The 27,809-nt window shown below is 36.8% G+C and overlaps 1 long non-coding RNA gene across 2 annotated transcripts in view; it reads left to right on the top strand.

Moving 5' to 3' along the window:
* Window positions 1–27,777, top strand: part of LOC112988128 (uncharacterized) — a 90,383-nt gene extending 62,606 nt beyond the window's left edge. For both annotated transcript variants that reach the window (XR_010387255.1, XR_010387257.1), the window contains 3 exons: window positions 1,995–3,159; window positions 11,519–11,627; window positions 21,708–27,777. This is a non-coding gene — a long non-coding RNA (uncharacterized LOC112988128). The remainder of the gene's footprint in view (window positions 1–1,994; window positions 3,160–11,518; window positions 11,628–21,707) is intronic.
* Window positions 27,778–27,809: the final 32 nt, after the last annotated feature.

Genomic DNA, 27,809 nt, shown 5'->3' with positions numbered 1-27,809 from the left:
TAATTATTAAAACTGTACTTTTTACATCATAAATTCGTTGGATCTCTGATAAATTCAAAAGTAGCTAAAATACTCTAAAATAAACTCAGAGAAAAATGCTTGTACTTTTCTTCATGGAATTGCCAGGTTTAAAATCTAGATCTTCATTTGCATGGTGCCTGTTTTGTATCCAGTTTAGAATGTAACTAGGAGACTCTTGAACCAGCAGTGAGAGAATAATTCCTTCTAGAGTATTAATACTGGTAGACTGTGTTCTGTTTTTACATCAGTAACTCTTCAATTTTCATTAAGATCTTGATTCCAGCTATGTCACTGTAATTACAGTGATTTGGCTTTGAATATTGTGTATTTGTTTCAGGAATTTGTATTTTTGTAAAATTACATAAGAAACCAGTGGAAATGCAAAATACGAGAATGTTCATAGATTGTCTCTTAAATTTATTGCCCTTGATTATTTTTTCTATTTAGAAATGTAGATTCCCTCTTGCATTTTTGATGTGTGATATTTAGTTTGTTAATCCCACAGTCTTTTGACATGAGAATGATCCTTCAAAATGTTGTGCAATCTTTTTAGTTTTATTTTTAAGTTAATATAACTTATGTTGGTGACCCACTTGCCATTATGTAAAAACCTGTCATTGAGGGAGGAATTCATGAAGGCTAACACTAGAGGGCAATTCAAAGCAGGATCCTAGCTTAAGCAGGATCCTAGCTTACCCACTGCCTCAGGGCAGCTCAGGGTGCCTATGCCCCGCTATTGAACAGAGAGGGATCCTATGAAGACTGCCCTCCCCAGGCAGAAGTTGGTCTTTGTCACCACCCCCCTATATATCATTTATTTAGCTCACTTTTCATGTCCAGTAAATTACTTCAATATATCTCCGAGTGCTCCACTGAATAAGGAGGAACTTAAGCCAGTTTCTATGCTTTGTTGAATTAAAATTTAAGAAACCTCTAATTCCACAGTTTTGTTTTGTTTTTTCCCTCACTCACTCTGGTCACTGTCAAAAAAGGCATAATTTATTCAGTGTGTGTGTGTTTGGGGGGGTAGGGGGAGTGTTGTTTTTAATCTGCTCTTGTTTGCTACATTGAACCCTTAAGATGCTTTCTGAAAGATACAGGGCTTTGGGTGGTAGGCTAACATTGCACAGATACTTAAATGCAATGCTTTTGTTCTTAAGGAAAACGGACTATCTGGTGAGTAAAAAATATACTGAATTTGTTTAAAAGCATTAGTAGTGTGGAAAATACTTTTTTGACCAATTGTAACCAATTCGCAGTAATACCAGTAGCCAGGAGAGCCATTACAAAATATTGCAAAATTATGTTAATTAATAAAAAAGTATAAATAATTCATTTTCATTGAATCAGGTGCTGTATTTAATACTAAACTGAGGTGGAGAGCTCATCTGTGTATATTGTGCATGGTTTAAATAATTTACATAACAAAGTATTACATAATAAATTATAGATTTTATTGGTTGCAATGTTCATTATAGATTTACAGAATATCATGAATGCTCGTAAACAGTAAACTGTAATGCAAATGGTGATGTCATGGTTCTTGAAAAGCACTCAAGAATTCTTATTTTAGCAATGAAAATTCTATTTCATTATATTGAAATGTATGTATCCAGCCATGTAAATGCTTGCAAGTGCCATAGTACAAATTTTAACAAGAGGGCATTTTATAAGTGTGTGTGTGTGTGTGTGTGTGTGTGTATTTATTTTTATATGTTTATGCTAATCTGAGATAAAAATGGTGTGATCGTTCCTACATTCTGTACCCTTTTTTTTTTTAGCAGTAGTATCTGGGCATTCTTTGCACAACTTATTATAGATGACTAAAACTTACTCTTGCTTTAACTGCTCTTTTCTTTTAAAGATTTTTTTTTTTATGTAACACTTGCTTATACTCACTTAGGCAGTGCTACAAATGGATAGAAATATTGCAATGCACTGTTACAGTAAACATTTACACCTGTCTTCTGCAGGTTCTGCCAGCAACTCTGGTGCGATTTGAAAATATGTAATCTACTGGCAATGATGTGCCCAACCTTAATTGGCGCTGGAGCCTTTGGAAAAGAGATTGTGTCATCACACAGAATAAAATCCAACAATAACTGACCTTGATGAATCTGTGAAAGAAGAAAACAAAATTTTTTTACTTCTTAATTTGCCAAATGCACAGAAGAAAAAAAATGGTTTATGTGAAATTTAGCCCACTCTGAAGTGGTTAGGTTCTCTGGGGTTGGGGGGAGGTTTCTCTTTTTTTGGGAGAGGGGGTAGAGCTTAGAAAGTTAGCTGATAATCAAGGACAGTGATAGATGAGGTCTTAACAATGCATGTGAACTCTTGATTTTGAATATGTGAATATTCATACCAAATCTAGCTAAACACTCAAGTGCTTAAACCATGCATGCATGTAAGCTTTTAAGGAACTGAATCTTTAGCCTTTTGCAGGTAAAACATTAGCATTTTCATGTCAGCATGGCTCTCCTCTCCCTTTTTCTTCTAGCAGTTTGATTTTTAGGCCTAAATCAAAGAGTTAAGGTCTATTGATAGATAAGTTGATATCTAAGGCTGTATTCAAAATTTTATTTGTTTGAACAAAGCAAGAACAAATTTGTAAGTACCAGCAGCATGCAGGCCACTATTGCAATATTGTTCTGTTCTATCTTTAAGCAGGTGGTTTCATGTGGCAGGCTGGAAGAGAGATTCTTTTTCTTCCCAGCTTTTGACAAAAAGATGACGCATATGACTCAGAATTAGAAGGGGAAATCTGCCAGTTTGCATCAGTTCCTTAACTTGTGGGTTGCTATTCACCAGAAGGAAAATCAGTATTTTCGCACCAATGCTTCTTGAGAGATGAGGAGTAATCATTTCCTTCAGAAAGTGTAGGATGATTGGAGTAGGCCTTTTGTATGGTATACTAGGCTTTTTGTATAATAAGATATTTTTCAACTGTATTTAATTTCAGGAGGAAAAAACAAATAGTGTTCCTAAAAGCTACATTTGATGTTTAAAATAGGAATCAGACATCTCTTGCAGCTTAATGCAGAGTAAAGGCAAAGGAATCTGCTTTCTTTTGAAAACATGAAACTTCTATTTTGATGGCCCTGAAACTCAAAAACCATTGTAGGTCTCCACAGTTGAAAGGTAAGTTTTATATTTTTTTAATCTAATTCAGCATATCTGAATCTCAAATTCTAGCTTTCAAGTAAGTTAGTAGAACTAAAAAAATTAAATATAGTAACTTTGAGAGCAGAAACCATCTGTTTTGAAGGGAAAATACTTATAATGAAGATCTGATTTTCAAAATGTCATACTCTAGACCTGGTAGAGCAAATTACAAATACTATTTAATTTGCAAACATGAAAGCATATTTCTTAAGGTTATTTCTAATTATATAAAAAGATAATGCACAACTCTAGTTTTAATTCAGATTCTTTCATATAGGTTTGGAATATAAGGGGGAGAAAATTCTCAGAATACTGACATTTGCCCAAAGAATGTACTGTCAACTAGTCTTTCATTTTAGAAAAATGCTGAATGTTAATTGCTAAGAGATTAGTGTCGTCTTTTTGGTTTGTGGATATTCACTAGACAGTTTGATAGGACAGAGACTACAATTTAGATTTCTTGACTGCTGCTGTGCTTTAGGGATTGCATAATACATCTTTTTCATAATATGCTAACATTTGATAATTCAGCATGGTTTTACTTTAAGCTTGTTAGTGAAATATTGAAAATCTATCTTAATATAAAGCCCTAAGAGGCACCCAGCATCCTTATCTTTTTTTGTAGTGGATAAAGGTCCTTCCATTTGGCAAAACTCTTCTATTGTTGTTGTTTTAGAAAGGCATATCCTAAATGATTCTAACTTGAAAAATGAGCTTCACTGCTTAGCAAGCTGTGTCTGCCTTAGAAAGCACCGTATTCCTCCACATTAGCTCAGTTCTAGGAGCAGTGGGTCTCATTGATGAAGGGCAGGGAACAAACCCATACGCATTTTTGAAAGTGAGTATATGCATGAGTATCTGCGTGTGTAGATATCTCTTCTATGGCTATTTTATTGGGAGGGGAGGGGAAAGGAAGGGAATAAAACAACCTCCTACCTGAGCTGCTGCTTCTGTATGTTTCCTCAGCTACCATTGAATAAACAAAAATCTCAGTAGATAATATTATTAGGAATCTGTATGCCAAAGATGTTTAAGGATACTCTAAACTTCTATTCAAATGAACAATTAAATAATGAAGTTGTAGAAATACAGCTAAGGATTGGAAGAATTCTAGCAAATATCAGGGGGTAATTGCTCAGTTGTTAAGGGAATCCACTAGTTAACAGTCCAGTTGATTTCTTCCAACAGTTGCAGCCTTACCTTTTATAAGTCATACAGTTGTGTGGTATTTTATGGAAGTCATGTAGTGATGATGTCAAGGCATAGAACAAAAAGATAAATTTACCATCTGAGCCAGGAGACAGGCTACCACAAAACAACTTTTTTCAGGACAGGAAAACCTATTTGTTCTGTGGCTTTGGTCTTTCTGTGCTTTGACCCTTATTTTACAGCACTGTCACACTTACCCTAAATCTTTGGAAACAGACATGCAGCAAATTTAGCCCTTGCAAGTGGGATTGCAATCTGCGCTCTGGTCCAGTTTTTGTCTTTTGACATTATAATCCCATAAAATTCTGAGATGCAACAAAATCAGAATTTAGGGTTTATGCTTCTGCGTAGTGCAAGCCATATTACTTGCATATCAGGCCAAGTTATTTTTTTTAAATATATAGCTATATTCTGTGAATTATTGTTGTTATTTAGCAATTTCAGATGAGACAGAAACTGGGAAGCCAGTCTGCTTAGCACTGGCTACTGTATTTTCCACTTTTCCGGCAGTAGTTTGAAAACTCGTTGTGTGCACTGAACACCAGGGACCCTGTTGTAATTTTATTGAGGACAAGAAGAGCTTTGATGTATGTTATAGAGAGAGAAGATTTAAACAGCAATACCTGAATGACTTTCTTTCATACAGCTCTGATGCCAGCTTTGGTAGGAGAAAGCAAAATTTTACACTAGGCCTGTGACTGCTTCCTGGGCTGAAAGAGCAAGTCTTCTAAGAATAAAAATTAAGCCCTCTTCCCCCACCTTTTTTTTTTTTTTAAATAATTCTGTAAGAAGACTAGAAATGAATAAAATGGACAGAACTGAGTTTTAATTCTTTTATCCTTGTTTTTAGAAAAAAACTATGAGGAATCTAGTATATTTAAGAAGAAAACCTGTTCTCTATCTTAATGACTTTCCATTATATAGCTGGTTTGTGTTGTATGCCTTTTGTTATTTGGAAAAGGATTGCTCCATTTTTCTCTTTCACTGCAATGATTCTGTGCACTTTAGCAAGCTTTTTGTAAGCTTGAACTATAGCCACAGGATAATCTCTTGAGGATGTAATAGTGTAATAATCTAAATAATTTGTAGGATATATGTTTATTGGAGAATTTGTAAAATATATGTTAATTTTTGGTCTGAAAAGTTGTTAGGAAAAACTTTAAAAGACTAATTTGAAAACTTAAGTTGTATTTTAAGACAATCTGGGCTTCCCCCCCCCCCCCTTTCTTTCACAGTAGGTCCACTAGACTAAGTATTGATACCTTTGTGTTAAAAATAGGAAAAAAAATGAATATGTTAATGGCTGCTACAATGAAACATAAAACTTCATAGAATTCATAAAATAGCTTCTTCATATTTCCTTTCATTTTGTATGTGTGCTTTCTAGTGGAAAGCATAATGCTGGTATAGTTTGAAAGTCTTCACAAACAGTTTTCTTCCTGTGTACATGCCAAAGGTATAGGGAAGATGTGTTTTTGAAAGTCATGTGCAGGCTATACTAGTGCCATCAAGAGAGATCAGGAAAGCTTTTCTTAAATACAGCTTTTACAAACTCTGCTAGAGCCCAGAGCTTGTTACAAGTTCACTGTGAAGTATTTCACATAGCAGTCTAGTTAAGGCATCAACGTCTGACAAATCACTTTTTGGAAGCTGGAAAGAGATGAGGGGAGTTGATCTTACTTTATTTTTAAGCTAAAGTCAATACTAAAATATCTTATTTCTATCTGCTACCTATGCCAGCTTCCCTTAGTGCTGCTTTTTTGGCTTGCAAGTTTTAAAAACTGCTTGAAGTCCTAGACTTGTAATTTCTCAAATCAGAACAGACTACCTTTAGTATCTTGCCTTCAACATAAATTCAGTGCGTTTTGAATGCTATCCACCACTCCAATAGAAGAGTCAATATTGTGCTACAAAACACCTGTTTTCATCTGGATTTATTTTCATGACTACAATGACAAAACCAGGAATGCAGCTCATACGACAGAACATGTGAGTCAGGCCAGTGTGAGCAGTAGATAGTGCTGAGGTGGATGTAAAAAGGACATAAAACTGAATTTGATGCTGATATACCATAACTGCATTTCCAAACTTCCAGGTATTCTTATACTTTAGATTTTCTTAATGTTTTACTTCCTGTGTGTGTATGTGTGTGTGTTTGTTTTTTACTTTCAGGTGGCTTTATATGTTTATCTTATGCTTATCTTTTGCAGTAGTTCTCCAGCTAGTCTAAATAAGTTTGTTTGTGATCCTTGGAGAGATAGCTGGACACTTTATATAGATTCTCCCCATTTAATAACAGCAAACTTCAGTAATAAGCAGATGTGTGCTTAACTTTCACTATTAATACTTTACATGTTGAGCAAATTATGGCATACCATACAATTTCTGTAGCTGCCGCAACCTATTACAATGATTACATGGTGGAAATTGTTGACGTGACCATGAAACGGTTAATGGACAATCACTGTTTTGTCAAAGTTCGTATGCTGTACCTTATTTATAATTTGCAACCAAAACTCCAGCTCAGTGCTAGTCACCTCTGTTCAAATATTCATTCTGTTTGTGTTCAGAAAATTACCCAAATATAAGTTTTGAGAATGAGCAAGAGTTATAAATTCCAGTGTGTTTACAATATAAATATTACGGCATTGAGTAAGCATATGGCAAAAATAAAGTGAAACTACTGTTGTTTAAACAGAGGGGGAGGGAGTAAATCGTATTATCAACACACAGCTAAATACACTTTCAGGTCTTAAAATTTGTGATGTTTGAGGTTAGAATTGTTTAGGTTTCTTAATATTGAAGTGAGAGTGTCCCTTTAATTCTGTTTTTTTTCTGGAGCTAAGGAGCCCTGCTAGCTTAAATGAATTTAGTAAAAAATAAATATTTACAGCAAGTATTGAACTGTCAGTGTGTATACATGCATTTATTTGTATTGAATGGTGCATTAGGGTCATTGAGTTGTGAGCTCTGGAGGAAAACATTGCAAATTTACTTGGAGTTGTCAAAAAAAAAAGTCTATCTACCGTAGGAGTGGACATTACTGTCTTTGTGGAATTCACAAAATGAGACATGTCTGTCACAACTGCCCCCCATTTGATACTGTGTTATCTAAGTGCAAACTGTCCCATTCCTAGTTTAAACTAAGAAGCTGAAGTGGGGAAACTGAAGTAAGGAGATGTAATCTTTCTGATGACTGTGCTATGGGGAGAATACCACTGGCAGACAAATAGCGTTCCATAGTCTAAACCATCATGTTAAGTCTTTCAATGTATTTCATCTTGAGATTTCTGATTTTTAAATTGAAATGAAGTTGAAAAAGGGTCATAATGAACAGTGAAGCAATAGCCTTACTTTCACAGTGGTTCTGTGTTGCTTTGTCTCAACAAGTATGTACCCCAAACAACGGTCTATGGTTGTGTGCAAATGGTGTATAACGGTATCAGTGTGGAAGGCATTTTGGCCTAGAAATACCAAGAGAGTGCTTTTGATGTATGATCAAAAGGCACATGTAAATATTTGATCTCATTTTGTGTTCTTGGACATCAGAGATCATATGCTCTGTTTAATAGAAAGGCCTTGATCTGTTTTCCTCCAAATCACAGGACTGTCAGATTGCTGACTAATGGCAATCACCTTTTTGAATGGGATATGTTATGTAGAGTTTAAGGAGCATATTAGTATTCCTAAGAGCAACCAATTCAATTGTATTTGGTTTTCATGTGGTCAGGAATAAAATGAATTGGGCTTTGTGTTGTCTTAAACTCTTAACCATGAACTAACAAAAAATGAACATGGTATTTGATACTAGGCATGGTCTTTGATAAATCAACTAAAAGTTATTGAAGTCAAGGGAAGGCTCCTCCCTTTAAGTGTGTGTGTGTGTGCATAAACATGCACACATAAACATGTATATTTCTTTTTTTAATTCCTTTTCTAACAACATCCTGATTTTTGTGCATGTGTCTGCTTCTGTGGAATTTAAATGCTGCTGCTTCAGAATTCTTCCATCTTCCCCAGCAGAGCTTGCACTTTGAGAGGTCTAGAAAGGGTCTAACGGAGCTCTCTCTACATACATGATGATTCCCAGCCTTTATTGAAGTCTCCTGAATCATCCCCCTCCAACTGAAGACACAAGGATAGAAGTAGAAGGAGCGCTTTTGATGCTGACTCTAATAGCCTTATGACCAAAACATAGCACAACAAAGCTTTGTACAAACACCCCTGTAGATCTACATTCAGGAGATTTCTTGCTTAGATTTTAGATGGCTTTGGCGGGATAGACCGTTGGTACTATTTTATCCTCATCTTCCTCCTTTCATCCTTTTCTTGTTCTTCATCCCCTCCTCTCACTTTTTTTTTTCAATTTAATCCAGAAACTTGCTATTGCTCCTTACAGAGAAAATGCATTTTTAATCATAAAGTAGAAGATACACAGTTCTGTTGTGTTTGTAGATTTTTAGTTCTTGGGTTTTGTTTGTTTGTTTGTTTGGGTTTTTTTAGTTGTAAAGTAGAAAATACACAATCTTGTTATGTTTGTGAGGTTTTTCTGTTCATGTTTTGGGTGGGTGGGGGGAATTACTTGCAAGTTCTACTACTAAAGCACTTGCTGTAGAAAATATCATAATAGCTCTGCCAAGTCTTAGTTTCGTGATGTGTGTAGTTTAATTTTAGAGAGATTTAATTATGCAACAGCAAAAGCCTCCATGCTTATGCTAGAAAGCTAAGAACAGCTAGGCAATTGAAGCAACAGAATCTAGTTAAATATACATAGTTTACAAATAAAGAATTTGGCTCAGGCGTACAGATGAGAAATGTATTTCCAAAGGAATTAAATGTTGCAGCTGTCTTATTTACTTTAAATAATTTTCTTTTGATCTTTTAAGGTAAATCTATATGTAAGAGGCAGTATTTGCTTTGGTTGGAGAACATCTTTCATAGTCTTTTTCCCAGAAAAATTTAAGCAAATCTCTTACCAGTAGCTAGCATCTATGCTAGCATCCACACTTTTCTTATCTGAACCCGCCACTCTGTGTATATCTGGTGGAGAATTTTTTCCTCCTTTTCATCTCCTGGATTATGCCTAGAACAGTTTCTTCACAAAGAAACAGCTGGCACAGCATACCTTTGCTGTTAGTTTTAACAAGGCACAATTGTTAAACACTATTTAACAAAAGAGATTCTTTTTTTTCCCCCTCCCTATTAATGCCAATGTTTTTATCTGATAGTGAGGACAGGCCAGCTGGATTATATAGGCACAATTTATCAAGTCTCTTGATGAAGGGAAATCTGAAAATCAAAATAAAACTATCTGTAAGATTTAGTCTATATAGAAGTGTAGATATAGCTGTGCATGTATAAAATATACTAGAATTAGTTTTTTTATGCAGCTCTGCAGATAGCATAAGTGCTTAGCCATATAAAAACCTCAGTGTGCAGCAGCTACCTGTATGCTTACACTGGCCAGTCTCATTTTAACTGAAACAGCTATACTAACAAACCCTTCTAGAAGAGACCAGCCTGCAGTATTATTGTAGAAGCAAACATAGGAAGGAAAAAAAGGGGGAAGGTCTGGTAAGTTTTCCTTTCTGGCCCCCAAAACTGCTTCATGCTTAGCGATAGCCCTTTTAATTTACGGAAGTTGTTTTATCATGAACTGCCCAGAAGACTCATTACAGTGGGATGGAACACTTGGGTCCAGTCTGTGTCAGTAGCTGTTGTCATAGCAATTTTGTGTACCTTAGCATAAGGAAAGGATACCTCGCAGGGATGTGAACTAAGGCAGATCAGCTCCTACAAGTTGCTGTCTTGCTAACAATCTGATTGGGGTTTTTTTCCCCTGAAGTATGTGAAGAAGCACTTGTAAATCTCTCTGCCCAGAGACTGTGGGATCAGTAACCTTCTGCACAAGTAACAAATGGCTTAAAGGCCACAGTAGTTGACAGAAACGGGTTTTGAAATTAGCACTTTTTTTTTAACGTTATGTTTCATGTCAGGGGTTTTCAGCTGATCAAAAGTCAGAGTAGAAAATAGTTTTGAAGTAAACATCTGCACAACCTTTAGTCCCTCCAATCATACACCTAACTGTCCAGTTTCTGGTCCGTATCTCCTTAAGGTATGCGCAATTGATAATAAAGTCAACTGCTTATTTACAGTGAAGCTGTAATTTTGGCAATGGACAAATGCTTTATGAACATTTCATACTTTATTAATACAGCCTATGTCAGTATGTAAAAACTAATGCTCAACAAGAAAATTCTGCATTCAGCTTTCAGCATATGTTTCTATTTCCTTGAAGTATGGTAGACACCTTGGCATAACGTAGCAGCACATAATGGTTTGTGGGTTTTGAAAAGGTGCAGGCCATATTGTGCTGCCTCAAAAATACAAGGATTTCAGCATCTGGAAGAGAAACATCACTTACGAATTAGTAAATTGTGTGATCCTGATGTCTGTCATACTTTAGCAGCACGTAAATATTGGTGTTAAGACTGTAAATATCTCCAGTATTAACTGTGCTGCTGAAGTAAGGCTAGTCGTTTCTGCATGTGAGTCATGGGAAAGGACATTTGACATATTTTCTGAAGCTTTTTTGCTGTTATTATCTATCTGTTGATTGTTCATGAACATTTTCTGGGCTTTTGTTTTTATTTTCATCTGTTCAGTACCAATTTTTAGGACTTGATAGTATCTGATGGTACATCTAGAACTGGTGTATATGTAGTTTTGAATACTTTGGTTTGTATGAATGCCAAATTAATTAAGGAGCTATCTCTACCTACACCTGTCTAACAGTCAGTGCTTTGGTAAGTGTATAAAATCATCATCAAAACTGAATTACTTTAAATATTAGAACTTTATTAAAATGCTCTTAATTAAAACTATATTCATTTTTACAGCCCTTTCTTACTGGATGGAAACTGGGAAATGTTTTGTCATATTTTCAGCAAATTGTGAACAAAAAGCAAAAATGGCTTCCAAAATTATTATTAATAAAACTTAATAAAATGTTAAATTTATTTCTTAAATCACAGTTGTTACTGACAGGTAACAATTTTAGGTTTAGAAATTTAAACTGTATAACTGGTTGTGAATTTACTAATTTTTTTTCTCATTTTCCATGAAGATATTTCCTTTGTAGGGGAATCTCTCATTGAGATGATGAAACTGCTGCAAAAGGAAGGGAAATTGCATAGGCTCCTTTTCTTTTAAAAGCAGCATGCAAGAACTGTGTGGTGAGTCAAATGTAGACTAATGGTTATGTAAATGTCACTAATTTTAGATACAGTTAAGATCTGAAAGAAAGTATGTTTCCTTTTAAGATTTTATTTTCTTCACTATTATGACTCAGTATCACTTGCTAATCTAGTTTTATTAGCCTTATTACATCTTACCATTAAAATATAATGCCCTTCTTCAAATAAGTTGCTTACAACCTTAAGTTTATGCATCATATGTATGTTTTAGAAGTAAAGCAAAAAGCTTATTTGCATTGGGGATTTGTTTTGACTTCAGGCTTCAGTGGACTGCTGCTGGTGTAATTGCACAGGTACAAACATGATGTAGGTGAATATGAATCCATGTTTTTATAATTCATAAATTTTTATTATTTTACCAGGTAGCATTTCAGCTGATGTACACACTGATTAAAAAAAAAAAAGAAAATTTCCATCTGCCCCTGCTATGGATTTGAACTAGTAAAATTATAATGGCTAGAATTTCCAATTCGGTTCAAACCTAAGCACTTCTTAAGAGTAAAGCTATCCAATATTAGCCCATAGTTTTTCATGAAGTAACCAAGCTTCTGTGTGTCCATTACCTAGGACAGGTCACTTAAGATACCTGGCCAAAATGAGGTTGACTACTCAGAAAAAATATGCTATCTGCCTGAAAGTTGGAGAGCTTTCTCACTGAGGCTTCTTTGAGTAGTTATATTTGCCCATCTATAATCCTTTGCTACTAAAGACCTTCACATGCATTTCTGCCCTTAAACTTAGAAATGCTTGGAAATGCCAGACTCTGGATATTAAAAGAAAAATAGCATTACTCTTCCACTATTCCTCTTTCTTTAAAAGTACTGATTTTGCTAGTGCACTGAAGACTGTGGTACTTTCTGCGGATCATCCACCCTGTTACTCTGGTAAAGCCAGTATTTTCATGTGTCTAGGCTTTCCCTCAGAGACTAGCTGAGCGCAGATCTTAGTCTAAAGAGCTGATCAGAAAGATCTGAGCGCGTACAACAAGTAGGCCTGTCTGCATCACTTTGTCAAAGTCCAGTGGCCCAACTATTGGTTCCTGACCACCACCTTGTGCCAGTGCAAGCATCCATGTGCATGGTGAAACAGAATGCTTCCTCAGTCTGGTTCACTACAAAAACTCCATGCTGGCCCAAGGCAGGGGCTGGTAGGGAGTGTGAAAAGGCAAGAAAGGAGAAGGGAGAAGGTTGGACTGGTTTGTTTGGTAGCCGTGACTGCTTATAACAGTTTAGTGAGAAGATAGAACTACAGTTTGAGAATTTGCAGAAGTAGAGCTCAACTGAGGAAACGAAGTCCCAGGTGGGATTTGTTGTCAAGAATATGACTTAAAATTTTTGTGAAGTCCTGCCCTAAATTGTTTAATTTCTGAACCTTTGGAAAAAAATTACATTCTTGCATAGTTCATCATTGCTTTAAATATTAACAACTATATTTCCCAGGGACTGCCTGCATGGGCATGCCCCAGCCTGTAGCCAAACTGAACTCTTCCTGCAATTGCAGCTCTAGACTCCTATGGATTTTGCATGGGTTAAGAAAAGGATGCTCCTTGTTTTCAGTTTAGGTGCTTATTTTCTGCTAGGCTTAGGAACTGTAGACAAAAAAGTTGCTTAATTCATATAAAAGGGAAACAAAAGGTAGGCTTGCTTGGAAATAAATTTGAGAGTACTAGCTATAGAGGAGTGAAGACAACCAATGAGAGCAGCATGTCTGAGGATCCAGTGTTGAAAGACTGGAGTTGGGAACTGATAGGGGAAGGACTGAGCTGATGAACTGGGAAAATGGAAAGACTGGGACAGGTTGCTTGTTTGTTTGTTTTCTTGAAATTGGAAGAAGCAGCAACCTCACAAATGGAATCTGGCCTGAGGCAAAAAGAACACAAGCCAGGCTTAGGGAAAGGGGTTTGCCCACCTCAGATCATTCCTTGCATTCACTAGAGCACTCCATACTTCAGAGCCAGAAGGGAGTGTGAAGACTGTTAAGACTTAGCTTTTGCTATCATATGTGAAATCCACTGGCAAACTCATCCACACAGAAGATGACAACCCTGCTGCTGCTCTCAGCAGTCATTCTGCTTGTGAAAAGGAAGTTTTAAAAAAAAAAAAAAAAGTTTCAACCAATGTGAGCATTGGAATTTAAGGGAGAACATGTTTAGGGGCTGGGGGGGGGGGGGGGAACCTTAACAGTTGAACTGTAAAAATTATTTAAAGAACATTAAGATTGCAAAATGGAAACACTGAGAAGTTAAAGTTAGTTAATCCTGGGGTTAAGACTGTACAACTTTAATTTGCCCCCTTATGTTAGTATACTGGTATGCAATCTTCATGATCATATGGAATATTTAATGATCTAATGAATAGGATTGGCCTGTTTTGCTGAGTTAGGGAAGATGCTTGTTGGCTGTGCAAGTTAGAAGTCTCATTCTGCTGCAGGTGTGGCAGAAATTTGTAGAAAATTACTTGTGAAATGGAACAAAAGACTGCAGATAGAGCAAACCATGTTCTCATTGTAATGTCAAGTGAGAAAACTTAAGAAGAACTGGTTGTGGTATTTATTTTTCTGCCTGTGTTCCTATCTGATGCTGAACAAGTTACTAGGCCGTGTTTTGTTTTGTTTTTGGGTGGGTGGGGTTTTTTTATTTTTTATTTTTTTTTTTTAGTATGTATTTATATTCTTCATTCACGTCAGAGTTCTGGTCTGACAGAAACACTGACTGTGCATATTTGCAGCCGAGTTTCTTGAGAGTTGTAATTTGAAATAAAATGCTATGTAATGTTATATCTGTTGATAATGATCTCCTAAATATCTTGCCTCAAACTCTTGCATGCTTTTTACTTTTATTTTTTGCTTTTAAGCACTTCCATCTTACATTTAAAATAGGGATAATAAGCCCTTACCTTGAAGGGCTGCTGCAAAACAAATGAAGAACCTAGTTTTGTTTAGTAGCTGTACTACAGTGATGCATTTCCTTATGGATTTTTCTATGGCATTTATTAATTCTGATCTCAGAGGAAGAGATGAGTATTGTGCATCTTTTAAAGGAAAGATCAACAGTGAATTTTCCTTGTTGCCTGCTCAAGCTGAGAAGCACAGAGCTTCCAAGTTGCTGGTTCATGGTCTATTTGTCCCTTCGTGTTCACCTCTGATCTCTGTCCTATCTTATCACAGATGCATTTTGTTTATATAGCTATTGAACATTAGTTAGATATATTTTGGAATGATATTTCATAAGTATCACCTTCAATATTTTGCAACATCTTTTATATATTGAAGGTAATGTTCATGTTTGAACTTCTCTGGCATATTTTACAATGCATTCACCTGATTTATAGAGAGATCTATGTGACAGAAGGAATAAGCCAGTTAAATTCTGACACTGTTAATTTCTAGTGTACAATATTAAACAGTGCTTCTTTAAAAATGTCAAATGACTTACTCTTGTGTTTATAACTTGTACAAGCCATTGTTCTTCAAATTTCAAATGCAGTACTGCATACTACACTAACAACGATTCCATGCTTGATATTCATGATACAGAGATCTGAAAATCTTTCAGCTTTTCCCTTAATCATGGTATCTTGATAAGTATTGGGGGAAGTCTTTCCTACTCTGGTAGCAATAGTAGCAGTATTCCGTGAAATTTGAAATGTTTAGACTCCCTTCATGTTCTCTGTCACCACCTCCTATCACGGAAGTCACAGGAAATGATTGATAGTAATATATCTGAAGTGGTGAGCTACTATTTTATCACAGTTTAACTCAAAGAAAAGCAGCAATTCTTTGTTTAAAAAAAAGTTTGAAATATATTTGAAGGAAAACTTCAATATCTGGCATATATGTAAATCTCCTTTCTAAGCTGGCAATTGTATGTGTGTATCAGAGGAAAATGTTGGAACTATAAACAGAGATAAGAAAAAGCGATGGGGAAAATGCAATGGCACAAGTGACACTGTTCATTTCTTTCTGAGTCGGAGTTGGTATCACTTTGCTATCACTTTTTCATTCTAATTTAAGCAGCTTGTTTCTGGTGGAAGTCATTTAATGATTTTTTCAGATGTAACGCCCCAATATTTTACATATTTGACTTTTTTAGAGTAGTTAATAAAAAAATGAAACTTATCTAATATTGCCTCTGTCTCTTAATGTAAAATTTGAACCCTATATTCAACATTTTTGAAAAGGATGAACTAATTATAATAGCATTTATCCAGTTTGAGTCTTCAGTCTTAAGGCTACAGTGGTGACTAGCTAGATGCTGAGTCTGAACTCTTCTTTACTTAGCTTCCGTTGAGAAACAGGAATAATACTATATCCATAATATTTTCTTCTGCTATTTATTACCATAGGAGACAGTCATAGAAAGTTTCAGATCTCCCTAAGAGTTTTTGCAGGAAAAGCTTGTGACTTTACTAGCCTTTAAGGAATCTTTTATCAGCAACTTCTATGTGCTTAAATTTCTGGGTTTAAAAATACAACATTTTGGAAACTTTTGTAAAATACTCCAAAAATTTTGAAGTATTAAAATCTGAACTATGTAAGGCATAAATTATAGAATATAAAGCTTTTCTAAAATATGTCAATTTTTAATATTTCATTGCAATAAAGACAAAGAAAAAGCTTCAGGGATTATATTATTGGACCAGTTAGAATAGTCAACAGTAATATATGATAATGGTTTTATAGTTCTGTAGTTCTTAAACCAGACAAATTTGGGGCTGACAAAGTCCTCCTATTCCCTTCAGGGTTACCCTGGCTCTGATGTTTCCATGGTGGTTTCACCAAATGACTTTAGGTTAGGTTTTTTTGGTGAGCTCAGCTCTCTGAATGTGCTTGCTGTGTGAGCTGCAGTGCTGGCAGCAGCGAAAAGTTCCCTTTCACTCTATTGAGAAAGGCAGTCCAAACTTAAGGTGCTTTTCCACATAGCTTAAATCCATGTAAGGGACACTCAGGGCCTTACTCTTCTCCTTGACACTCCTACAGACATATTTTTGCTTATCTGTTCTTTAAATTTTTCAAAGGTGGTGACAGAACAGCTGGCTCATGTCTTTTATGTGCAGTATGAAAGCTACAAGATTAACTGCTCTCACAATATATGTGCTAGGACAGGAGTTTCAGAAAAGTTTGATTTGTCTTTCATCCCTGTAGATGTTAATGTACAGTGTCCATGTACCATGTATGCTCTAACCATAAATTGGGAGGAGACAGGAAAGAAATGACAAGTATTCATATGATCCATTGGAAAAGTAATACAACCTCAGAAAGAGTTTGTTTCCTACCACTCTGCCTTGGGTGACACAAGGTTAGTCTGCTGAATTCCTAAAGAAAATCCCTTAATACAGGACAAGGAGAGCTTTTCAAAGACTTCTTTCTTTTATAGGCCTATCAATAATGAATGCAGAGCTGAGCAAAACTTCAGGGCTTTTAAGATCCCAATACCATAACAGAAATGCCAGAAGTAGACCCTGTGAAATAGTCATAGGAGTCTTTGAGTCATCTCAGTTCGTAATAGAGATGTCTTATGCACAGTGATAAGAAATGGAGAGCTGTTTCAAAGAAACTATCTGAAAAGTAGAAGCAAACCAAATTTATTAGCCTTTCTGAGGAAGGTACTTCCAAGCATGGTGTTCCAGTAACTCTGACCTAGCTGTTACTTTCAGGGGGAAGGATAGTTTAGGACAGTCAGCTGGAATCTCTGCTTATTTGCTGCGGATCACCTTATTTTCTTGTACTTCTGTTAATTTAGAAACACACAAATTGAAAACATAATTCCTGGTTCACTACTTCAAACTATACCTGTGGACTTTAAGTGTGTTGCTACAAAATGATTTGTGAATTACTAGCTGATGAGTCTTGAATACTTCTTCCACATCTGAATTTAATTTGTAGAGCTAAAAATATTCACATTTCTAAATCTGAATCCTAAAGCAATAGGCTATGTCATAAGAAAGCATTTTTGTTTCATACTATGACTGAGCAGTTCCTTTTGCATGTACATTCACCTTAAGGAGGTAAATACACACATTATAGCAAAGTTTGCCCCTTATTGTGGTCTATATCATCTGTAAGCATACAGTGCTGTTCACTTTTCACAACACAGACACTGACCAGTGTTTGACTGCAGCTACAAAATCATAATGAAGTATTTGCTCCTTGTGTGCTTCTGTTTGGTGACTTACTGTCCTCAGCCTTCTAGAAGGTTACGCACTTGCAAGTCTGTTCTTCTTACTATATTCAGTGGAAATTCTGATTTTTAAAGCCTCACTTCTGCAAACTGAGCTGAATGGAGCCCTCATCATGCTATTTAATGCTCTGTGTGCATATATTTGATGCTCTGTGCAATTGTCACAAAGATGGAAGTTCCCTTTTGAATTATTTTTTGATTTCCTATATGAAACTTTGACTAAAAACAGTTAATTTCTGCTCAGCTTTGTCTTGTTTTCCCAAGCTGTGCTCTGTAAATTTGCAAGGAGACTTGCAGAATTGCCAGTTGTTGTTCATTTATTGACCCATAAGGTGATGCAATGCAACTTCTATTAAATTAGATTTTTTCCTAGATCCATCATTGGTTCACTTGGAATGGGGGAAAAAAGTATAAGGGGAAAAAACCCTAAGTCCCAGAAGCAGGAACAAACAGGCTAGCTCTGTCATAGTCTAACTCTTTTCTTCAAAATGAATACAAACATGCTCATACAAAAATAACTTCTTAACATACCAAAACAGTTGTGACACACCTTTCATATCAAGGCAAATGATGTGAAAATCTCCCACTTTTCAAATAGGCAATTTCTGCTATTTTCAGACATATTTAAAACTAATACATTTGCAGTAGTATGGGGCAAAGACACACAAGAGCTGCTGTTTTGGGGGTGTGAAAGCTGTAAAATGACCTGTGTGACTATGAGTTTTAGGTAGGGAGTGTGCATGCCCGAGTGGTAGGTTGCGCAGTCAGAAAAAGGATTCTGTTACGGATTCATTAACATCGTGTAGCCAGACAGCCCCCTGTTGGTTGCATTGTTGTGGAGGTTTCAGGAATGAATTGTGCTTCAACATTTCATTGCACTCAAGTGTGGTTGCGGGGGACAGGTTTGGGGTTTTTTTTATTCCCCTATCTCAAAAAAAAAAGAAAAAAAAGAAAAGCGTCTGTGCATTTGTACAAGTTACCTTTGAATTAAATGTTCATTTTGTGTATAAGGTAAATGTCAAAGCTTGATTAAATAGAGAATCAACTCTCAGTTTCTTAATGTCCTTACAGAAGCCCATTTTTAGAGAGCTGTGGTGAAGATACAGAACAGTACTGTGTCTTTGCGATTAAAACTTAAGACTAACATACCTTAATATCGCATTTACAGCCTGGCTAATGCAAAGTATTTAGATAAACTTCTGGCAAAAATGTAGGTAAAGGGTTTTGAAACAGCTATTTGTGATCTAGACAGATATAGGCTCCAGCCTTATTTAAGAACAGGAACTCTCTTGCAAGCATATCTACCAGAGCTTCTGCTATTTAACAAGGTACACTTTTACCAAAACCAAGAGGTTTGCTTTTTTGTTCCTCGTTCTTGCCTCACCTCAGCCTCTTCTTGCATATGCAGGTTAAGTTACTACTAGCACAGTTAGCTTTTATCCTAAGCTGGTTACTCCCAGATTGTGTTTTCCAGTGTGTAGGCCTTGTTCTTCAAAACAAATAGCTGACTAAAATATTGGAAAACTGAGGGATATGTAATAAGTATTTTATATTTTTAAGTGTTTATAAAGGAGACCTGAAATCTGTCTTGTAACAGTCTCTGTATATCCATGTGGCAATGGGGTAACAGGTACTCTATGAATGTGTGCAAGCAGTTTTTGTCTGTAATCTGACAATATATGAAGGCTTAACAGGCACAGTTTCTGTTGGAAATGTCTGAGCTAAGGAAAGTCTCTTTCTGTATTTCCTCAGAGGCACAGAGTCTTCTGCTCAGAAATAAATGATACAGAGATGTTTTCCTTCTGCATCAGATATGGTCTAGGTTTTAAAAATTCATCTTTGCTTGAAAAATTGGACCTCTGTATACAAATCAATTCTATGTTTGTATCTGGCTGTAACAGTAGTAGCAAGACTAACATGAGAATTAGTCTTCAACTACAACATAGGGTGGAAGGTTAGCATGATGCTGAGAAAGCCAAAGTGCTTAAGGCCTTTGTTTCTTTCTCCTCTTCCACTTCAGTACACATTAATAGATTAATTGTAATCTGGTATCTTATCACAGTTGGCAAAAACAGTAGGTGGTAAGGACACACACTGTGATCAGAAAAGGGGAATGGGAAAGACAGCGAGAGACTAGAGACCGCTAAGTCCAGTGAGGTGCTTAAAAATTGGCATGACCTGATAAAATCCATCAGAAGAATTTAAGACAGTGTCTGAAGCAATCTCAAGGCCAGGGGATTCACCCAAGAAACAGAAAACCTGGGTTTGAGGTCCTTCAGAAGCCTGAGGGGATTGGAGTTCACATCTGCTTCCTAGGAAAGTGCCCAGTAGAAGCAGCCAACAAAAGTTCCTCATCTTGATAAATCAAGGGTATGTGCAAAAAAGAAGAATCACAAAATGGTTATGTTCAAAGGTTGGTAGCAGTGATAACTAGTTACTTTACCAGATTAACAAAAGCTGCAGTTAGTATTTCAAAGGGTAGTGGAATTTGTTTTTGTTGGACTCTGTAATTCCATGCAAGTTTGATGTTTTTTTCCCTAAGATGTTTGCTGAAGCAACAGCAAGAAAAGCATAGAGTAAATATAATAAGTACCCATTAAAACAAGCTAAAGGAATACCTTATGTTATCAGTAGATGAACAATGAGATAACTAAATATTTGTGAAGTGGGTCACAGAACAGTTCCAACTTTTTTCTCCTTTGAGGAGTGGCTACTTACTCCATTTTCAATTTATGGTTAGACTTTAAGACTCCCTCAAGGCTCATGGAGTGTCTGTGTAATTTGAATTTCCTTCAAGTAATTCTAGTAGCTCGAGACATACAGGTTACTTGCAAAGCTGTGATAGTGTAATAATTTTATGCTTATTCAGGCATGAAAGTAGCCTGAGTAAGGCACTACCTTATTCTATGAAAATATCCTCAATCAGTTTCCTCTAAAACTAGCCCAGCTGTCTGACCTGCACCCTTTTCTCTGAATTTAGCTATGAGCAGTTGTCCAGTCTAGAGCAGTTGGTATTTTTAATGGTAATTGACAAATTTTTATCTGTATCTCCACTTACTTCCATTTATTTCAGAGTTCTTGTGAAAATAGTATCTGGTCCTGGTGATTGTATTACAGTGTTTGAGTTTCTCTCAGAGTTCATAATCTCTTCCTTTGAGACTTCTAGGCCTGGTTAAACTACTCTGATTTCCCACAAAGCATGCCCTTGGGATAGGAATTTCTCTGTCAACCTCTATATTAAAACCAAATTATTATTCTCTAACTTCTCTAACTTTGACAGTTTCTTTTGTCTTCCTCTTGGTACTACATAGACAAAGATAAACAAACAAACAAACAAACAAGGATTCTAATGTCTTCAGAAATACTTGTAGTTCTTCTCCAGGTATATATTTGTGCAGTTGTACACATGCACAGCATTCAGCCATCGATATCTGTGCATGCAATAGGTGTGTACTGGAGAGTGTGGTTCAGCAGCATCGGTGAAAGCAATAAATGTTTATCTCCATCCAAGGACAGGGATAATCCTTCCATCCCCTGGTTCTTCAGACCACTGGTGGCTATGGATAGAGTTTTTCAATAGCCTGTTATATACCAGGTAGCCTTCTATTATTCATTAATTTATACTTAAATTAACTCTTAAATACCTGTTAAGATTGGATTTGCTTTTAGAAATTCTAGCATTTCTGTTGTTTTCCTGTTGGAGAAACTGCTTTAGCCTAGGAGGAATTCCATATCATTGGATCCCGTAAATGAGCACAACCTCCCTAGCCTTCAAAAACTGCTTATTATTTAATGCAGTGGTGCCATTAAAGGCTGTTCGCATAAGATACATTTTATGTGGTTTGATGACTAGCACATGAAAGATGAATTTATTTTTCTAGGAAGACTGAACAAGCAAGCAAAACGTCTTGCCTCAAGATATCACAAGGCACCTGCCCTCCAGTTCCAGTTTTCCTGAGCAGAAACACTGAGAAAGACCATAACTCTCTTGCTGTTCCCACTTCTTGGCTAAGACCATCAGGAAGCCTCCTAACATGGATAGACTCTGATTAGCAGGTGACAAGGAGCAAAACAGATCCTGATATTCTCCTTGTACGTAAATTCTTCTGAAGTAAAGCATAGCTCAAATCTAGGAATGCTAGGCTGTTCTGAGGCAAACTTGGAATTACTTTGGGTATTTCATGCATTCCCTGCATCCCTCAATAGCCATAATGCTAGAGCAGAAATCACCAGTGACAGTGACACTAGGAATTAATTTTGATGAAATTGAATCACGGGACCTTTGGATCCTTCAGCTGAAAGCAGAGTAAACCAACACTCCATTATCAAATCATGATCAAAATTACACTTTATAAGCCTCCATGAAGGTCCAGCCTTCAGTACTGCTTCAACGTTTCTCTACTTTGCTGGTCATTTTCTGTAGTTTCTATTGGAGATCATTTTCCGTAAGTTTCCACCATCCTGCAGCACTAGCTCCATGAAGGATATTCCTGTGCCCAGTCAAAATCAGAAGACAGAGAGGTTCTTTCATAAGGTTCTCTCTGGCTGGACTTCCTACACTAGGCAGAGACTTCAGGTGTTGTTCACGCTATCTTAATTTACAGAGATAGGGACTGACTGCATTTCTCAGCATCTCTATATTCTCATTAACTTTTCATAAATGACAGGGGTCCTTGAGGTGTTTTCTAACTAGGTGCCATCCAGATCTCCAACCTCAGCCCATCAAAGAGAAAGCCTGTTGTTGCTGTAGCACCAGATGTCATAGTACAGTCTATGTGCACGTTTCATCCTCCTTCTCTCACCAGATGGTAGTTCCTAATTCATTATCACCTTCCTCTGATGAGTACAAAGCCTTAAAAGTTCTAATTGGCAGAATAGTTTTACCAAATACCAAAAACATCACTAAATGCAATCGGATTAGACTATAGTCTCACAACAGGGTTCTCTGGCAGGAAAGCTGCCTCCAACAACAGCAAAAATGGACACCTAGAGAAAAAAAAGTTTGATCTCTACTGGAGAAGGAGCTATCCCTCTGTAAATGAGGGTCCCAGACTGCCTACAAACCATACCGTCTAAAAAGGGTGTTTATAATTAATATTTGTAAATACTAATTTAAAGTGATAAGATTGCCATAGACATCTAGAGAGTAATTTAGATATGATGCAGTAGAGACCATTTATAGCAATAATAACATTTCTGGCAAAAAATGTCCATGAAGACAACATCTTTTAGGTTACTTTTAAGTACAAGCAGCTACTAAATACTTTGTGATCTGCTTAATATAGATAAGGTTCTGCAATACTGTTGTTAGGTCTCTGAGAGAGTAAAGACCTGTTCCCAAGCACAGGTGTCACAAAGCACTGACTTTCCAACTGTACAGACCTACAGGCCCTCCAACAAAGCAACTAAAGAGTTAGAGAGAAAAAAGTCTTTCCTTGTGTGAGGCAGTTCACCTGCTTCTTTAATCAACATGGCAGCATCAGACATCACACCTGCATATCCTATTTTAGTCACTCATTTACTCCATTCTATTCCAGGGTATTTTAATGGGAGTGTGTTAGATCATTAGGGACATTCTTTGCTTAGGGGAAAGAGATCCCACTTACTCTTTTAAAAAAGGAAGGAAAAAAGGGTTGAGTTAATGCCTCAGTTCCCATACGGTATTTGCTTTGGCTTGTCCCGGTTCTGAGATGTGAATACATACATCTGAAAGATCGGATATAAAGTAATATTTCCAGCTAGCAGTTTTTCGTCACCAGATTAAAATGCCATGCTCCGAGCTTTCAAAATGGGCATTTCCCCATTGTTATCCACCCAGCCCAAAGAAGCTATGTGATCTTTGTAGTGGGAGTCATTGCCTCCAGTAGGAGATCTGCTTGCTTGTCATCACTTATTTCAGAAAAACAGAAATCCACATCTTCATATCCTGAATGCTCTGGATGTGAACTCCTGCAACCTGTCATCGGATCCTTCATTCATGGCTACATCTTGGTGCTGTGAGTAAACAAGAAGTCAACAGTGATCCCTCCACACAAAACAGAGTATCGAAACCATAGCAGACTGCTGCTGCAATAGCTTATCTTGTATGACTTCATGAATGTTCAGTTTCAAGCTCAAGCTTACCTTAGAAGTTGAGTGAGAGCATGCATCAGGCTTTGAGTAGCTAAGCATTACAGATTGCTACAGCACAGCTTCTTAGGCAAGCTAGAGCCAAAAGAGCAGCTACACAAGTGTTCCTGTGCTTGTTCGTGCGTTTGCCAGAAAAGGTTTTCCATAGAATCTCTGAAATAGTAGGTGAGTCTTATCTTTTGCCCATCCTTTTCCACATGCATCCATAAGGATTTGGGGACTCCACTTGAACACTAGTGAACTCTGGATTGCACCATCATACTTCACTGGTCAAAGAAATCTCTTCTTGAATAATGACAGACAACACTGTTTGGGATGAAAGTTCTGCTTTGCCTAAACAAAGGTGGGAGAAGGATCTCAGTTATGCCAAGGGCCATGCAGTTACAAGTTTTCATTTAGGCTCTTGACAACATTGCCGTAATAGTCATTAGGCCATTAATGTGTTCCAGGGATCCGCATTATACTGGGCCATCTTCAGAAGATAATGTTTTGAGCGATCATAGGTACCAAAGGAAAATTATATGGCTTAAGAACCTGTTTGCAAACATGGAAAACAGATAATCTGCTGATTATCTGAACAGAAAACATTCTGCTCCAGGAGAAGATGCCTTTCTGGTTTATGGAAACCTAGGTTTACTGCCCTCAGTACTGCAACTTGAATTAAAGCAAAACAAAGGCGATGAACAGGAAGCATCCAGTTTAACAGTGGCGTGTAACCTAAGCACTGCCAAAGTAATGCTGGCATTTGGATCATCAAAGTTTGTCTGTTCAGCCACCAAAAGCTTGGCTTCTATTTCCAGATGTCACGTATCAAAATGATCAATCCATCCAACAACTGGATCCTTCAGTGTTTCACTTCCTAGTGCTGATGCGAGACTGACTTCTGAGAGAGAAATTTGGTTCTTCAGATATGCACAATATACACAATATAAGATGCTCCATATATTTGCTTACCTAGCCAAACTGGAAAAAAAAAAATGTCCCTGTGGCCTCATGAAAATCTAAATCTCTCATCTAAGTCATTCTGTGCCTTTTCCAAGTTCCTTTAGTAGCTATCACCCACCCATTCATTTACTCGTATAAGATTTTCTGCTTTTCCTTATCTGGTGTTGAAATTTCTGACAGCTCTGTTAACTGCCTTCCCTTCGATACAATAAGTTGTGTCTGTTTGGTTCCACAAAGACCGTGACTCCAGCCGAGTTCTGTCCCTTGACTCCCTTTCTCTTTCCCTACTGGGAAAAAAAGGGAGTTTGCTTTCATCTGTGGATCCCTGTACTTCTTTAAAGAGAAGCAGAGCCTGCACTCCACCAGTGACCAGACCTAGGAGCAAGCTGAAGTAGTAAAAAAGTGCACAGATTAGAGGAAAGAAGGATCAGCATGAGCTCTAGTTATTGTTCAATACAACACTGTGAAAGAAATGAAATGTCAATAATTGTTTTATTACCTATTTGCTATCACGGTAATAAATAAAGAAATAAATAAATAGCATAGAGCAGCCATTTCAAAAAGGCCTCAATGAAAACTAAAATCTCCCTTTGAAATTTAAAGAAAATTGAGTTCCTAACTTTGAAGTCATTGGAAAATCCTAGGCTTGATGTTTCCAATCTGTTGTCTTTTTTTTCCAGCATAGAATCAGGATGGAACAATGTTGCAACGTTTAATTCTTAACAGTTTCAGCAAGGGTTCAAATGACCGTTGTAGCAGAAATTTGCTTAGAAAGCAAAGCACTACATTCATTCTCTGAAGCGGATTTGTACACACTGCTGTTTCCAACCTTTAGGGCTGCATTTATCATCCTTCCAACCAGAAAGAAGCCACCAGTTATTGAACCATTGCATTGTAGATGTGTAGAAATGGAGTAAGAAATTCATGGAGAAATTTACACATCAGATCACACTTATAGATAAAACTTCAGGGAGATATTTTTGCAGAAACTACACTACAGTCTAGAAAATTGACATGCCTTTTTCTTTTTTTAATAGAAGTCAAATTTATTTGTATTTTATGTGATGACTAGTGATGTGCATCCCACCCATTCATTTGAGAATATTCTGGGCTCCAGGCATATCTCCAGCCAGTTCCAGACTATTCAGATCATTGTTGGTCCATCCAATGCTAGTCACAACAAGGCATTCTGTGACTAATTACGGCCTGACTGCAACAGGAGATGCAGCTTCAAAGACTGAGAGTCTTCAGATGCGCTAGCAGTTCCCTTGGTTCCCAGTTCTTTATTTATGTGGATTACATTGAGCTGACAGATTTAACTGGGCTGTTGAAGATATGGTCAAAGAAGTGGAGTCACTCCCTCCCCTTTTATTGTTTTCTGAAGACATAATAGTCATATGCATCTGTCACTAGAGAGAGGAAGTTCTCCATCACTGGACTTGATTTGGTCTTTTATATGCTGTTTCAGTAGCATCTGGGAATAGATCAATATAATATTTGGTAGGGAGTTGTATTTCCTCGTGATGCACTGTAAATCTTTTATTGTAGATACTCCCACTGATTATTGTTGAAAATCAATAAAAATAAACCTTGTAAAGTTAAAGCCTGGCAATGGTTCAGCACAAATCATAGGGAAAGAATAAGAGGCAATGAGTCTCCCTTCCCCTCTTGGATAGTTCCCAGCTTGTTTCCCAATGAATATTCAATAACACTTTCCAGCAATCTGGGAATACATTTTTTTTTTGAATTATTCAAAGTTATGAACACTTTTTTGTGATCTCAGATGGGATTTCTAATCCACTTTGGCTGCTTTATGATACTGGATTCAGCTATGGATCAAGACTGAATATCACCCAGCCTGTGTGTTGCATACACCTTAGACTTATCCCCTTCAGAGACAGGCAAAAGTACATCAGCCTTGCGCATCTCAGCTTAAGTGAGTTATTTTTGAGCATTGCAACAATGTTCAAAAAAATAACCAAATAGGACACTAACCAAAGTAGGTTAAAAAAAAAAAAAAAGAAAAAGTGGTGGTGGCAGGGGGCGGAACAGCCTAATGTGAAGAAAAATTCCTCCAGTTAAAACAGAAGTTACTACCCCTATTTGCAAGCACACAGAAGCAGGGCAGAATGCAATTACCACAGAATAATTCTTTTGCCCATAACTATTAATTCCTCATATACTGCATCTTAGGCTGGAGTCCTCTACTATTTTTGTGAGATTCAACTAAGCAGGGAAATGAAAAATGTTTTGGAATTGTATAACCAAGGAGAAAACTTTCCAGTACAAAGACCACAGCTAAAAGATCAGTCTTTTTCAGTCTAACCACTATATCAGTCAAAATAGGTTTATTTAAACAACTATTCTTAATTAATTATACAATCTTATGAGCATTGACTGCTGAACATACAAGGCTTTCCTAAAAGAATGAAATTCTTTTCATGCTTTTCCTAGAAGGATGAAAACTCTCAAGAATAATCATTTAGAAAGCAGGATCCAAAGATTTTCCACTGCTGGGCAAGGGGACAAAGAAAAGGAAGGTGGTTCACATTGGACTCTCTCCTTCCTGCCATCAGCAGATTACTGAAAAATTCAGGTGGGAGATAAAGCATGTGTCCCTGGAAGAGGTGACAAGAACTAAATAGAACTTCCCAGTTTGCGAAGAAGCAGACAAAAAGCTATTTAAAAGCACAAAAATGTAATCAATCACTACCAAAGGTAAGTCAACACAGTGCAAGAGCAGGGGGTTGAAAAAAAATGAAAACACTACCTTGTTGGGCAGAGGCATCATAAGGCTTTATTGAGGAAGCCCCTTGAATAAAGAATGCAAGATGAAATCCAACTATAAAGAAAAATGATTAGAATAAAAATGGAGATATATGACAAATGAGGTGATACCTTCCTGAGCT

Source organism: Dromaius novaehollandiae, chromosome 1 (assembly GCF_036370855.1).
Source record: "Dromaius novaehollandiae isolate bDroNov1 chromosome 1, bDroNov1.hap1, whole genome shotgun sequence".
Lineage (NCBI taxonomy): Eukaryota > Metazoa > Chordata > Aves > Casuariiformes > Dromaiidae > Dromaius > Dromaius novaehollandiae.
This window is presented reverse-complemented; position numbering and strand designations above follow the sequence as displayed.